This window comes from Hypomesus transpacificus, chromosome 12, assembly GCF_021917145.1.
Source record: "Hypomesus transpacificus isolate Combined female chromosome 12, fHypTra1, whole genome shotgun sequence".
Taxonomy (NCBI): Eukaryota; Metazoa; Chordata; class Actinopteri; order Osmeriformes; family Osmeridae; genus Hypomesus; species Hypomesus transpacificus.
Genome location: NC_061071.1, coordinates 5,143,745 through 5,160,271, shown reverse-complemented (window position 1 = coordinate 5,160,271; position 16,527 = coordinate 5,143,745). Strand labels below are relative to the sequence as shown.

At 46.7% G+C, this 16,527-nt stretch overlaps 1 protein-coding gene across 6 annotated transcripts in view; it reads left to right on the top strand.

Annotated features, from left to right (window-relative positions):
• Positions 1-16,527, top strand: part of LOC124474376 (tensin-like) — an 80,489-nt gene that overhangs the window by 3,136 nt on the left and 60,826 nt on the right. The gene's annotated exons all lie outside the window — the stretch shown is intronic.

Sequence of the window (16,527 nt, the reverse complement as noted above, 5' to 3'; positions counted from 1 at the left end):
AGGTTTGAAGACAGATGAGGGAGGTGTCCATGATTTTCAATGTTGTCCGCATGTCCTTTCTGCTGCTTTGTTCAGTTGCTAATTTCTTGGCACGCCTCCACGCTGAAGATACCTTAGTGTGATAGTGGATACCCCCCTCCCCACACACAAACACACACACACACACCACACTGTCATTCTCTCTCTCTTTCTTTTCATCCGTAGGACCGCAGGGGATCACCTCGGAATCTACACACACGCACACACACACACACAGACACAGAGTGATTGTATAATTATCTGATAAGATGTGGGCAGAAGAGTGTTATTTTTCTTCTGTCTCTCCCTCTCTCATCCGCTCTTCTCTCTCTCTCTCTCTCTCTCTCTCTCTCTCTCTCTCTCTCTCTCTCTCTCTCTCTCTCCTCTCTCTCTCTCTCCTCTCTCTCTCTCTCTCTCTCTCTCTCTCTCTCTCTCTCCCTCCCTCCCTCTCTCTCTCTCTCTCTCTCTCTCTCTCTCTCTCTCTCTCTCTCTCTCTCTCTCTCTCTCTCTCTCTCTCTCTCTCTATCGTATGCTTTTTTCTCCCACAATGCCATGCCACATTCCTCTCTCCCGCTAGCACTGCAGGGAAACACTGTGGCCTCTGTGTGCCGTTGCCATGGCAACACCCGCCTCGCTCTTACCTGACACACCCCCGTCCGCAGGAACACAAACACACACGCGCAGATACGCTCACTCACACACTGACGCACACACGTGATCATGTATGACATAACGGAATTTCAGAGTGATTTGTTGTTACTCTGTTTCACCGGGGCTTGTTTAAGGAAGCAATGGTTGATGCATGCAGCATCCGCATCAGTACCGACACACACACTCACACACACACGCACACACACACAAACACACACACATATGTACACTCACACACACACCTACACACACACACACACACACACACACACACACACACACAGAGAGAGTCAATCCCTCCTCCATGCCTGCTATCCCTGTGATCGACACAGCAAGGGTTTTCGTGAAGAGACCTCAGAGCACCAGACTGTAGACATGTTCTTCCATATAGGACCGTTTCCTCATTTCACCTGATCATCCCATTAGTATCAAGATTCAGGGTTAAGACGCAACACAATACCTTTCTGTCAGCTTCTAATAGCCTCTCTCATCGCTGGCTCCAGCTCTAACTTCACTTAGCCCCAGCCCTAGCCTCAAATCTTGCCTCAGCCCCCTTCTCAGGCACAACTACAGCCCTAGCCTCAATCCTCTTCTCAGCCCCAACTAAGGCCCTAGCCTCAACCCTAGCCTCAATCTTCTTCTCAGCCCCAACTAAGGCCCTAGCCTCAATCTTCTTCTCAGCCCCAACTAAGGCCCTAGCCTCAATCTTCTTCTCAGCCCCAACTAAGGCCCTAGCCTCAATCTTCTTCTCAGCCCCAACTAAGGCCCTAGCCTCAATCTTAGCCTCAATCCTCTTCTAAGCCCCATGTACAGCTCTACCCTCAGTCCTAGACTAAGCCCTAAACTCAAACTCTCTCTAAATGCTGAGCACACCCTGATGAGCTAATCTAGCCAATCATAATTCACGGACAGCTAAATTGATGAGGCCATCTATCCTCCTGCAGCCAATAGCAACGCAGGGACAGAGGAGTGATGAGGTTAGGCACCTGAGCGTGACCAATGGAAATCAGTCTCTGCTGAGTGTTAATGGTAAATGTCAAGTACCAGAGCGCTGATCATTCATCAACACTATACACTGGCCAGCAGCCAGGACTGGACTCTCTAGGCCTGTCTCTAGGCCTGTCTCTTGGCCTTTCTCTATAGCTGTCTCTAGGCCTGTCTCTATAGCTGTCTCTAGGCCTGTCTCTAGGCCTGTCTCGAGGCCTGTCTCTATAGCTGTCTCTATAGCTGTCTGTAGGCCTGTCTCTAGGCCTGTCTCTATAGCTGTCTCAATAGCTGTCTCTAGGCCTGTCTCTATAGCTGTCTTTAGGCCTGTCTCTAGGCCTGTCTCTAAAGCTGTCTCTGTATCTGTCTCTAGGCCTGTCTCTATAGCTGTCTTTATAGCTGTCTGTATGCCTGTCTCTATAGCTGTCTCTAGGCCTATCTCTATAGCTGTCTCTGTGCAAGTTTGAGGGTGGAGAGGTGTAAGAGGTACAGTGGGGTAGGTGTAAGGGTTAGGGTGGGGGAGGTGGAGGGGGTAGGCTGTGGAGGTATAGGGTTTAAGTTGGGGGAGGGTGAAGGGAGGGAGGACAGGAAGGAGTATGGGACCGGGGGGGAAGGAAGACGGGAGAGAGAGGAGGGGATGAGGGGAGGGAGGACTGCAGATTGTGATTAGTATGACACAAGGGAGCCATGTGCTGATCAGTGCCTAAACTGCTCATCATTATCCAATGATTCACTCTCAGCACTATACTTGTATGTGTGTTTGTGTTTGTTGTGGTGTCCACTAGAGGTCACTGTTTCCGTGACAGAGGGAGTCAGACTGCAGGTGTGAGATGCTCTGCGACAGTACAGCCTGGCTCTGATGGAACAAGACCCCTCAACAGCAGCAGCCCAGGGACGCTAAGGAACATATTCTATCTGTGCTCTCTCACCTCCTGTCAGACACACCACACACACGCACACACGCACACACATACCCTGGCCAACAGAGATCATAGGGGACTGGGTGGAACAATGTAAAAATGTGTGTTTTTTTTATCGTGTGTGTTTTGTCAAGAGCATACGTTTGTGTCTTTATGTCATTGTAACCTTTAGAAAGGTGTGTGTGTGTGTGTCCTGCAGGATCAGCGTGTCAGTGCGGCTTCATTAATCTGGAGGTGCCAGGGGGACTCTGTTGAACTCTGAAAGGGGGCCAGGGAGAGCTGACGCCCCTAGGGGGCTCATCTGCTTAAGCTCCGCGTGCGTGCACACACACACACACACACTGTCCACTTACCCTCTACTCACACTCCATTTACCCTGCCTGTCACACACACACACCAACCCATAGCTCAATGTCAAAAAGATGTGCTAAGATTTCGGTGTGTGAAACTGCCTGCCTGCCTGCCTGCCTGCCTTCCTGCCTGCCTGCTTGCCTGCCTCTCTGCCTGTCTGTCTGCCTGTCTGTCTGTCTGTCTGTCTGCCTGTTTGTCTGCCAGCCAATCAGTGTTGTTTTACTATTTGATTTAATCAGACAAAGGGGTTTGGACCAGAACCCACCAGAACAAGAAAGCTAGCTGTTTAGACATTAGAGGTCAACACTGCTACAGGACTGCACCACTGCTCCCTGCCACAGGCCGTTGCGTGTGTGTGTGTGTGGACTGTGAAGGTGGGGGGTAAAGTGTGAATGCGTGTGAATGTTCCAGTGTGGATGTTAATGCTACTACGTAAGCTCAGTGGTAAAGCATTGACTGACTGCAGATTCAGGTTGCAGGTTCAAATATCCCTGGTTCTCTTGCTTTGGAGGAAAGTGTCTAAACGAACACATTACAAACCACAAATGCAAGGAAGAAAAGAGAGAGAGCAAAGACACAGAGCTGAGCCAGTCTTTAGTTCCAACCCCTCTACAGAGTTCACCAGTCAGGTGAGATGGCTTCAAGTTGCTATGGAGATAAATAACTTCTTTATCGTAAACTCCAAGGTATATTCTTGGCTGTATTTTCCCACTCGTTCCAAGAAAAGTTCCAAACATCCCTCCGCTGCACATGGCTGAAATAGTCAGGTGTCTAAGTTGTTCCTATCAGAGCCTAGAAGCCTGGCTATCTGCCTGGACCCTTATCTGTCTGTCGCTCCCTGCTCTGCCACGGTCGGCGCCGCGGCGGCCATCTTGGATCTGCTGAGACATGGCCGCCCCACTGTCAGTGCTGGGGAGCTGGCACGGAATGTCTGCCGCTCCTGCTGCTTCCTGCCTCACTCGATGAGCGCGTCTGGCCTTGGACCCGTCTAACATCCACAAGTCCTGGCAGCAGATAGGTGTGTGTGTGTGTGTGAGGGGGAAAGCCAGCACATTTTGTCAATGCTTAGCTGAGAGTTGAGCCCTACCCAGGGGTTCCGTAAAGGTGCCAGATGAAATGAGACCTTTGTACAGGAACGGAGTGTGTACAGCGTGCTTGTGTTTTGGTGTATCTCAGGTGTCCTGGACTTTTCAAGCGTCCTCCTGCTTACATGCTCTGCTCTGCTCCGCACCCCCTCCCCTCCTCCTCTCCTCTCCTCTCCTCTCTCCTCCTCTCCTTTCTCCTCTCCTCTCTCCTCGTTCCTCTCCTCTCTCTCCTCCACTCCTCCCCTCTCCTCGTCTCTCCTCTCCTTTCTCCTGGCGGTGTATCAAAGTGCAAGAGCCGTCACCGAGTCACAGGCCTTGTCGCCGCGGGCAGTGACTTGACTGACAGGTGTGCTATCGAATCACCCACAGTGACGCTCCACTAGCGCTGACTGCTCCCTTGTTGACACAACTGCACAATCAAAAGGTAGGGGGTGGGATCAGGTGACGTTCTGAGGTGGTTGTGTGTGCGTGTGTTGTTGACCACCAGTCGAGTACATCGAAGGTAGGGCACAGATCAAATGTCCTGCCCGTGTGTCAATAACACCCTTCTATCTCTCTTTCTTTGTGTCCATCCGTCATTCTTTCCCTCTTCTTTGTCCTTGACGTGCCTGGACAGTGCAGGAGTGTTCTCTAAATTCACTCAGATGGTTCACTTCCTAACCGGTATGATCTATTTGCTCTGTGTGGGGAACTCACACAACAGCCAACAGACATCCCCTACACTGAGAATCTCTCACGGTCGCTGTCCAGCCCACCAAGTACACGTCTCACCCGTAGTGAGACAGGCAGAGTGCTAATAAAAATGATTTTTACTTGTTTTATTCGTTCCCTTTGGCTGTATCTCTGCCCACGCATGGCTGCATACCAACAGTCTGGACGTGTTGTCTACTCTGGTTTCCTTCCTTTCAGCACCTCAGATAAGCGCCGTCCGACGATGGGACGTGCGCGCGTGTGTTTGCAGCTGTGTGCATGTCTGCAGCTGTGTGTGTGTGTGGGTACATGTGTGTGTGTGTGTGTGAAGAGGTTGTTTTCAGATTGGATTGTGACCCATGCTTTACTGAGAAAGGAGGGGTGTGTGTGTGTGTGTGTCAATGCTGTGATCAGCAGATGCAGCAGAATGATGATGCTACTACTGAGGAGAGCATGAACAAGTTTAATGGACTAGAGAGAAAGAAAGAGAGAAAGGAGAGAGAGGGAGACAATGAAAGAGCGAGAGATAGACAATATATAGTAGAGTATATATAGTATAGTATAGTATATTATAGTATAGTATAGTATATATATGTATATACTGTATATTAGATTGTGAACAACAGAGATACTTCCCATTGTCTCATGCAAGTATACTGTCATTCAAACATTCACACACACATGCACACACACACACACACACACACACACACACACACACACACACACATACACACACACACACACCCACCACACACACACACACACACACACACACACACACACACACACACACACACACACACACACACACACACACTGCATTGGTGAAGTGAGTAGTTGGCACAAGTCTGGTAAATGAGAAAGGAGAAATGATGAAGGTCAGTAAGCATGTGTCTCTGCGTTTTTTCCAGTGTGTGTGTATTACTGAATGAGCAGTATGTCTGTATGTGTGTTTGTGCACGTGTCCTGTATGTGTATTTGTGTGTGTGCGTGTGAATGTGTGTCTATACGCGTGTTCACATTTGTGTGTATATGTGTATGTATCTGCGTGCTTTGTGAGTCATCAGATGAATAGATACAGAGAGTTTATACTGTACTGCAACATGGCATTCGTACCGTCTTCAGTTTGTGCTCTGCACTGAACCTGGACCAGTTTGTCTCTCCACCTACCTAACCTGAGCTTGCAAGTGTTGGAAATGCAACAATGATCAGAGATCAGTCCTAAGATGTGTTCCAGCCGTGGATGACCTTCATGGTAGAGTGGATAGAAGGAGACTGGTGCTACAAAACGAGAGGAGAGGAATGAAGAGGAGGGGAGAAAAAAGGAGAGGAGAAAATAGAGAGGAGTGGAGAACAGGGAGGAGAGGAGACGAAAAGAGGAAAGAGGAGGGGAGGGGAGAAGAAAAGAAAGGAAGGGGTGCTCTGCATCTCTCCCTCCCTTCTCCTCTACCTACTTTGCCTCGTTATTTCTGTCCCTCCGTTTCAATCTCTCTCACTCTCTCTTTCTTTCTTACTCTTCTCCATGTCGGTATAATCCTCTTTTGTGTGACTCGTTCAGTCTCTTCCTGCTTTCTAATCAGGATAACGAGGCTTGGACATCTCCCTTTCTGATCCTCAATCCTCTACACTCAAACTTCCTTTTATGAAACACTCATTCCAACTAAGCCCCTTTTTTTCCCTCCCCCATTTATAGGTTGTGTTTCTTCAAATATAGATATGTGTTGGTCAGAACCAGATGGTTGATAAATGTTGTAATGTTCCTTTAAACCTTCTGTAGTCCACTAGCAAAATAGGCTAGGAAAGGAGATGAGGAGTCTCGGCTACCATATAGGGAGCATGACAGAAGTCCTACTTAGTTGAAAAGGTGAGAAGAGAGGCGATGAGGAGTCTGAGAAGGAGAGGAGTCTGAGCCTGTTGGGACGCAGCCCGTATCTGTTCCTTCCAGATTGTTCTGTGTCGACTGTGTAGCGCTGCCAAGACACTCTCTCTCCGCTTGGCAACCGCCATAACCGGCCGTAACCGTTAACGGGATTAGACACGGCTTACATAAACGTCTCCCATGGCAACCACGCGCCTGGCACCGGGCAACAGCAGTGGGAGGAGCTGCTACTTGGTTTGCTGCATGCCATTGGTCAGACCATCTGACTGTTTAGGTGCTGTGGTACAAACATAGACAGCATGTTTACCTGACTCATAACACACGCTGTTTGCTGCTGTGTTGTGCCTTATTGTGCTGTTGTGTGATGGCCCTTCTGAAAGACTCCGATCTGTGTGTATATGTACATGTGTGTCTGCGTGTGCAGTGTGGTGTTGAGACTTGGAGTGTGGCCCTGCTGGATGTACTAGGCCTTTACAATGCTTTATCCACCATCTTACCCTGAGGGAAACACACACACACACACAGTGAACAATGCCTTTCATGGCTACTGCTCTAAAGGAGAAAACCTCTCTCTATGGACAATACCTCTCCCTCTCTCTCCTCCATCCCTATTTCTCTTTTCTCTCCCTCTCTTTCCATCTCGTCTCTCCCTGTCTCGCTCCCTCTTTTTCCCTCTTCCCTCCCACCTCTCTCTCGACGGAACTTCTCTCCACCTCTGTCCGTCCGTCCTTTTCATTCCCCTTTTACTGCCTTGCTCCACGCTCTCTCTCTCTCCTGCTCTCTTTCCCTCTCTATCTTATCTTCCGTCCACCCTCTCTCTACCTCTCAGTCCCTACACCCCTCTCTCTCTCTCTCTCTCTGTCTCTCTCTCTCTCCACCCCTATCTTCTCTGGTGTGATAAGAAGATTTAGAGGGGAAGGGAGAATCACAGCCAGGCCCGGGGGCCGGACAGATTCTCGGGGTCTGTTTCTAAACGCTCCCATTAGCTAAACCAACACTCTTAACCGTCGCTGGACACACACACGTATTCCAAATGTTGGTTTAATGACCGTTCGCCATCGTCTTGCAATGTTTCTGTTTTCCTTCTCTCCTCCCCTCCTCTCCCCTCCTCTGCCCTCCTCTCCCCTCCACTCCTCTCCTCTCCCCTCCTCTCCCCTGCTCTCATCCAGCCCCATCGCCTTTCTCTTTTACCACTCACTATTTCTCCTCCTCTATCCCTCTCCCTCACCTTCTCCCTCTGCCCCCCCCCCTTCTCCCTCTCTTTTAAATCTAGAGTGTGACCTACAGGATTGAAACAACAAGCACAGTTCGTTTGCCGCAAATAATCCCCAAACAGTCCATGGAGCTGCAGCCATGCATGTGTGACAGAATGCTGAGGCCAGGGTTCCAGCTTTGGCCCCCAGGTCTGTCCCCCCCTGCCCTCCCCACCACATCCAGTACTCCTGTCCCTCTTTTCCCTCCCCTCCTGTCCCCCTGCCCCCCTCCTGCTGCTGGCTAATTACAGGGATTACTGTGATTTCTCGTGAGGGATTTTCCTGGGTTTCAACCCCCCAGTCTCATTCCAAACCTTCTTCATCCCCACATCCCTTGTCGTCCTTTGCACTCTCCTCTCCTCTCCTCTCCAGTATTGCAACCGTCTTTCCTTCATTTTATTCTGTCCCCCTTTCCTCATGTCCTATCTGTCACTCTCCCCTTGCCCTTTCATCCATTTCTCTCCTTCTCTCCACACCTCCCTTCTACAGCTCTTCATCACTTTGTGGTGCACAGTACTACAAGCCTCTTGATAGAGTTGAGGTCTGTTTGATTTATTCTTATATTTTGCTTATTTTGGGACTGTTACATTGCTTTCATCAGTCCTCGGTCATCTAAATCAAAGTGCATCCATTGTACACATTTGGACTGTACCACAAACTGTCAACCTATTCCAGGTGTGTTGTATGTTAGATGCATCTGAGAGCTACACCCTGTCCTGATGCCATGGGCACACCAGGGGGGACTGAGGGGTGGAATTACGTATGGCAGTATGCCAGAGGGGACACCAGAAAAATTATTACGGTATTTGTTAAGCCCATGATGAAAAATAGTTCTAATTTATCTAATTTAAATAAAACTAATGTTAAGATTCAATAGGTAACAGTTGAAGATCAATTGAAATCTGAAAAGGAGAACCCCCAAATGTTGTCAGAACATTTTCTTGGTCTTTAGCGTTCCACCAGCTAAAGTTTGATTTACAGTGCTTTCACAAACTAAGCCAAGGAGGAAAGCCCGCCTCACCAAAGGCGATTGGTTGGAACAGGATTGCTGGAAAATAATTGGCTGTAAGTAGAGGGCCGGTCCAAAATAGAAACTCATATTCCACTGGCACTGAGCTGTATGTGTTGCTAAATAACTCTCAGAGGGCCTAATTAGCTCACACAACACGTTTTTAGGGGACAAAAACCTTTTTTTACAGTAAAAAAAGTTACCTATTGTAACTTTCAAATTATTAAATGAGAGTCCAATACATTTTCAATATATTTCTCTTAATCTACACAATTGGAAGTGTACTTACAATGTACAGATTTGATACATTCACAATGTCATTGACAACTTTAATATATGTAAGTATGTAGTACTATTTTCCACTTGGGAAATCGTGGTTATATGAATCTGAGATGAATCTTTGCCATAGACCCTGGGACTCTTAAGATTTGTCCTTTATGATTTGGGACTTGACTTGAGACTTTGGAACTCTACATAACACCCATACTGTAACATCCTTCCATATCACTATGAAAGAGAGCCTGCGGCATTGGAACAGGGACATCATTTATTACTGCCAGGACTAAGAGAGAGAGGGTGAGGGGTAGATGGGCAGAGAAAGACATAGGGCAAGAGAAAAGGAGACAGAGAGAGGCAGATAATCAGAGAAAGAGAAAGTCAGAAAGAGAGAGAGAGAGAGAGAGAGGGAGAGGGAGAGGGAGAGAGAGAGAGAGAGAGAGAGAGAGAGAGAGAGAGAGAGAGAGAGAGAGAGAGAGAGAGAGAGAGAGAGAGAGAGAGAGAGAGAGAAAGAGAGTGGGAGGGAGGGAGAGAGAGAGAGAGAGAGAGGGAGGGAGAAGAGCCCTGGCTTCACCTTGAGCAGTGTCCCTGGGCGGTGCGTGTCAGTGTGTGTGTGTGTGTGTGTGTGTGTCGACCACGAGGGGGTCTTTAACCTACATAGGTAGCTACATTAGCGGGCTAAACACACGTCACCACACTGGCCTGCTGGCTGGCTGGAGGAGGGCCAGTCAAGCAGTGTATGTGTGTGTGTGTGTAAGGGGGCTGGCAGAGTGCTTGGGACTGAGGGAGAAAAGGCACTGAGACTCCAAACACAGATCCCTATAAATTAAGTTCAATTTCAGCAGTTCAGAAGTTGAACAAGTGTACAATTTTATGGAACAAGGTTGTTGGATTTGAAATTTTTGTTCAAACCTGTCTTCCGCACTGACCTTACGTAATTGATTGATTAAACACTATCAGTTTTTCTAAATTGCTTGAGCATATTTGTCCAAACACAATTCCCTTTTTTTTAAGAGTTAACATCCAGTCCCAAACTGGAATGCAAACACTAAAAACAAAAGTATACAAAATCAACTTCCTTCATCAAAGCACACAAAGTGTATTAAATCAATTATTATGCAATTCCCCAATGAAATCAAACTTTCAACTGTCATAAGAAAGTTCCCACTCTATTATTTGCCATTTGGTGATACTGATACACACTACTTTCACTCCACTTGTTCTTGTCAATCAGGGGGGTATTCCAGAAAGCAGGTTATGCAACATAACCGGGTAAGTTAACCCACCAACTGATTCACAATGTTGCAGCAACCTACTGGCAATGTTGCAACAACGCTGGGTGTCAGCTGGGGACTTAACTTATCCGGGTATGTCACATGACCTGCTTTCTGGAATACCCCTCAGGCCACAGGTTTTTATCAGCATTACACTGGATGTTCATCCTCGCAATGCAGTAACGAACATATCTCCTTACATGGTGCATTAGTGCATCTGTTGTGCATTAATTAGGACTGGTTGCTGGATGGACAAGTTGGCACAAGTCTGGTCTTTTGGACACAGTCAGAGGAGTTTTACAGTTATAGCAGTGATTTGTGTAATTTGAGACAAACCATTTTTGACATGAATGACACAATCATCTGAGAAATATGCTTAGCATTGGTAGTGTGCGGGAACGCATCATCATCTCTCTAATAATGACACGAATCTCTGTCTGTCTGTCTTTTTTGAATGGGATTTTAGGGCAGCGAGTATCCCACAATTTTCTCGATAACCGGGCACTCTGCAAAGTTCATATTTTGCAGGTGTCCTTTTTATAATCCAATGGAGTGCAGTTTGACATTTGAAAGCGTGAGAAAGACAAGGTCTGGCTCAGGGGTGTCACTAGACCTTTTATTGTGACCCACCTTTTGCACCGCGACGGTGGGTCACAATGAGCCGAAGGCAGCACAAGGTGTCTGCAGTCAGAATCTAAGTGGGCTGAGAAAACATTTTCAAACTAAAGAAGTCTTATTTTGACTCAAACATAATGAGTCCAACGTATTACATCATGAAGTAAAAACAAACCTACAGTATTTACGCTCAAGTTATTGCAAAAATGTTTAGCAACAAACTATTTATTCCCCTACCAAAAGCTAAACGTTTTTTTGGTAGAAACTTACGTTCCTGAACTATACCTATAATGAGTAGGGGCCTGTGCCTCAGCAAGCTTTATGTATAATAATGCGCTTTCAGTGTGGCATATGAGATCTTTCCCGACTTTAGCGAAAGTCATTCAACATCTTCTCTCACTCCAGCTTTTGCTTCTCTCGCTGTCTCTCTCCTGACATGCATTGTAAACTGTTGCTTTGAGTTTCGTGTGTGATAACGCATGTAATTGGACAACACATTGTAGTATGTAGCGCTGTCTGGGACTTTCCCAGCTGTGCAGAGCCAGCGCAGTATGTGTTCATTAAAAATAACGCTGCTTCATCAGTATTTAATTTAACATATATTTATGAGAAACATATGTAGGTCCAGATAGAACCTTAACCGCCAATTTGGCACCCCTGTACTAGGGCGTTGGCAAATTGTTTAAAATAATGAGAATTTGCTTTTATGATGTGCGTAAATGATTAGAATAGATAATGTGGAGGTAGAACAAGTACTTTAGAGACAACAGAGAATGTAAATTGTGATCTGAGCAAATTTAGGTACCAAAGCCACTAAGAATTGTCATCACCAACTGCATCACGGGCATTGCACACATAATTCCAGATATCTGTTTGTCACCAACATCAGCGCCGGCCTCTGTGCCCTATCTATAATTCCAAGTTTGTGTGTGTGCCACAAATTTTATCATGGGCACTGTGCATTATCTATAGTTCAAGCATAAACTGTATTGTGTGTTTCACTGACATCATAATCACCGACTGCATCACAGGAACTGTGTACTAGTGAATATGAATTTACAAAAAAAAGAATACTGTTGTGCTTGTTAGGTTATGATAAACATTATGTGGATCCCACTTATCTTTACACACACACACACACACACGCACACACACACACACACACACACACACACACACACACACACACACACACACACACACACACACACACACACACACACACACATACACACACACACACACACACACACACACGTAGCACACACATAGCAATTGATGAAAAGTAAGGCACTGTCAGTCTAAGAAGCTATAGCTAACATGTACCATTCCAATATAAACTAGGAACACCGTTACAACAGAAATGGGTGATAATGTGGCATTGTAACATTTTATTTGTATTTGTGTATATGAATGGACAATAATTTTACTATATCTTATTAATGTGTGTAAAAAGCCTTCAGCCTTCCCCAGACTGTCAGTGTGTGCAAACAATTTTTTCTCCCTCTTTTCACAAGTATATGACAGGCTCCCTGAACAAGGCTCAACTTGCTGGGGGCTGTGCAAAATAGGGGGATGGCGTGGTAACCAGGGGCAACAGAGATGTGTTTTGTTCCACACACACTCACACACTCAGGAACAGTAAGAGCGGTTCTTCAGAGTGATGTCACCGATAGCACAGCTGCAGATCCAGGTGCTACTCGGTGATTTGGTCTCCCTGACGTAGCCGGGCCGCAGCACCCAGCCCTGCTAGCACTGGTGACGCTTCCTCCAATAAATACTGATCCTACCAGCTCTTCATTATAGCTAGAAAACAATATGACTGTTAAACGCATTGCATTAAAGACAGAGATGAGGATTTATTGAACTTCAGAGGGAGTACAACTTACGCTGTCACGTCATAATGGCGTTATAAACATTGTACAACGTAGCGCCATCATGGGGTTAATGTTGTGTTGTTGTTTGAGTCTTTTAAAAACAATGTGAGGATTTCAAACGAGACTGTCAGCCTTCAGAGCTGTGGTTACCATGGAAACACAGACTCCAGATTGTGACTTTAACAGCCCACGCCCCCAAACCCCCCCTCCATCCATGGTGCTGTCCAACTGGAGCGGTCGATACTCATTAAAGCCTCTCCTGCATCTGCTAGGACTGATAACGATGTTGATGAGGTGATTACTTTAGCCTATCAGCAACCAGGATATATGCTGGTCATCCTATCAGCAGCTAGGAGATCTTCTGATTTGCCTATAAGAAGCCAGGAGATCTTGAGATCCACCTATCAGTCTCTAGGCTATCTACTAAAGCTGGTGGTGTTCTAATATAACTTGCCCAGATCCTCCCATACCAAGTACAGCAGGGGGTGTCGAACTCCGGTCCTCGAGGGCCGCTGTCCTGCATGTTTTAGATTTTTCCCTGCTCCAACACACCTGATTCAATTAAATGGTTTGTTATAACGACCCTTCATTCAAATCAGGTGAGCTGGATCAGGGAAACATCTAAAACATGCAGGACAGCGGCCCTCGAGGACCGGAGTTCGACACCCCTGAAGTACAGCTAGCTGGACTAGGCTAGCATATCTAGTCTGTATCAGCTCTCTAGCTAAAGGGGTGTCCAATCCTGGTCCTCGAGGACCACTGTCCTGCATGTTTTAGATGTTTCCCTGCTCCAGCACACCTGATTCAAATGAATGGTCATTGCCCCGGCTTCCACAAAGCTTGATAACGACCCATTCATTGGAAACAGGTGTGCTGGAGCAGGGAAACATCTAAAACACGCAGGACAGTGGCCCTCGAGGACCAGGATTGGACACCCCTGAGCTAAAGGTACTGAATGGAATTGGCTGTTCACCTCTTTTTATAACCCTGCATTAATAACATGATGATTTGAACTGGGTATTATTGGGTCTTCTCAATAGGAAAATATGTCCGTACACACTTTATTCTGTCAGTGCCCATGAACTTCCATGCACAGTGTGAACACAATGTCATATATTGTTATGATCATATATTTCAAGTAGTAACAGGAGACCAGCCAGCTATGATCTTTCTCCTGCTCTGACAGCAGTATCATTGTGTCCACCAGAGGTGTGGTGGCTGGGGGAGTCGGTGGCGTGCCAATGACCCCTGGTCACGTTCAATGGATGACACAGCAGCTGGGCTCAGCTCATCAAAGCCTCCCAGCAACTTAGCTTAATAGGACTACAGGATTGATCACAGGGGGGTGGGAGGGGAGGGAGGTAGGGAGAGGGGGAGGAGGAGGGAGACAGGGGAAGGGCAGGTGAGGAGGCAGGAGGCCGTGGAGTATGGGGTGGGGGGGAGGAGTTGGCAGGGTTGAGGAGGGAAGGCCTGAGATAGGGAGTAGAGGCAGGTAAAGATGAGGCAGGGATGGTAGAGGTAATGGAGGCAGAGGAGGCAGAGACTTAGGACTGAGGAGATGTGGGAGGATGGGTAAGGCCTGGGGAGGGAGGATCGAGGGAGGCACTTATGTGTTGGGGGGGGGGGGGGGGGGTTGAAAGGGGGTCACCTCTGTCTCTTACGAGTTTCCCGCTGGATCAAAGATAATGAAGAGGGACGTTTCCACGACGACGTTGATAATGTTGTTATTATGCGTCCTGCGCCCTTGAGTGTTAGTAACAGGGTGCAGCCTGGTCTGGAACATCTCCCTGTGTGTGTGTGTGTGTGTGTGTGTGTGTGTGTGTGTGTGTGTGTGTGTGTGTGTGTGTGTGTGTGTGGTAAGCAGATCCGGGACAGAGAGAGAGATAGTTATGAGGCTTGCAAAAAAGAGAGCAAGATTGAAAGGGAAAAGTGATGAGGACAAACAGCAGAGAAAGAGGATGGATCGAGATAGAGGTGGAGGGATATTGACAGAGAAGAGGCTGTGAGAATGGGAGGGAGAGAAAGAGAGAGAGAATTAAAGAGAGACAGGATGGATGGAAGGAAGAAAAAAGACAGTGAACTACGGGGGATGGAGACAAAAAGGCAGGCAGGGAGAAAATCAGCCAGAGAGAGAGAGAGAGAGAGAGAGAGAGAGAGAGAGAGAGAGAGAAAGAGAGCAGGGCCGTAACTACCATTGAGGACACCGAGGTCGTGTCCTCGGTATTTTTTTTCGTATTTCTGTTTTTTTTTTTGCTTAAATCGTGGTATATAAACTCAAAATAAAGTACACGTGAAACTGACTGCAGGACGATGATCTTGTCTCCCACAAACCGTAACGTGATTTTATACTTGAAGAGCCGAGTAGCTCAAGAGTTTGGACATATGTGCTGCGGCGTCCATCAACAAAACGTACTGTCGTTATGGTAACCACCAAACACAAGTCGGACGCTGATGTTTCCGCCATAGACATACCGCTACTGTTAGTGAATAGCCTATGTATAGTTACAGTCACTGGAAGAGGAAGCGCAGCAAACTAATCATGTAGGTTAAGAGAAGTTTAAGTGGCAGATGGACTGTGAGAAGAAAGATTTCATTTTCATGTGGAAATATTGTATTGCGAGCAGCGTACTACTCAGATAAGGAAACATCAAATCAAGTTGGTTAACTCCGGTCAGTACTGTACTGTACCGGTTGTCAATCAATTTCCACCGGTTGAATCAACATTCATTTTGCGATTGATATGATATGTCATTGATGTGATTGATTGAAAATTGAAATTCAGTGGCAATTGGGAAATATCAAACTGACTCGCTATCGCACGGTCGATACGTTCCAGCCTCAGTTTGATATTTCCCGGCATGACCGAACGGTCGAGGTAGTAAGTAGTTTATTATATGGCAATTTTAGATTCTTTTCATTTTGTAAACGAAAATAAATGGTACCTTTAGGCTAATTGTAGCTAGCTCTTAAGTCTTCTCACGGTGTGTTTCATGTGTTGCCAAGCAACTCATTACTTTTGATAGAGAAAGCGGACAGCATGGTTCTGCTAAAATGGCTTTAATTTCATCACAAAATAACGACACAAGTGATTCAAAGAGTCTGGTCTTCATCCTCACTTTCGATGACAAAGCTTTTCAGCATCATCTGGATAGTAAAACTCAGCAGCTGACTCGTCGATATCGCTCATTTTGAAGCTGACGTCAGAGGGCAATACGGATCCGTATTGACCGGCGAGGAGGGCAACACGCTGGGGTGACTACCCGTTATCCAATCAAAACGCTCGTACCGTCGTTGCCATATAACTAATAATTTAAAAAAAATTGTGGTAACTTGCCCTTACTTCATGAGTCCCATAAAGGTCCTATCAAAAAGCCTCAGAATGCCCCATGTTTACCTCAAACTTTCAAAAGCTCCACACCGCCCCATATTCAAATGTCATAATGATGATGTTTTTGCTCCTTAATACTCATAAGAGAAAATGGCCATATTTAAATAATGTAATTTAAAAAAATCCGGGGGAGCATGCCCCCGACCCGCCTAGAAGTTCTGACTCATGACCTCAGTATTTTTTTGGGGCCTGCGTACGGCCCTGAAAGAGAGGAATTCAGAGAGGGGTGAGAAAAGTCCTGGTGCTTATTGAGT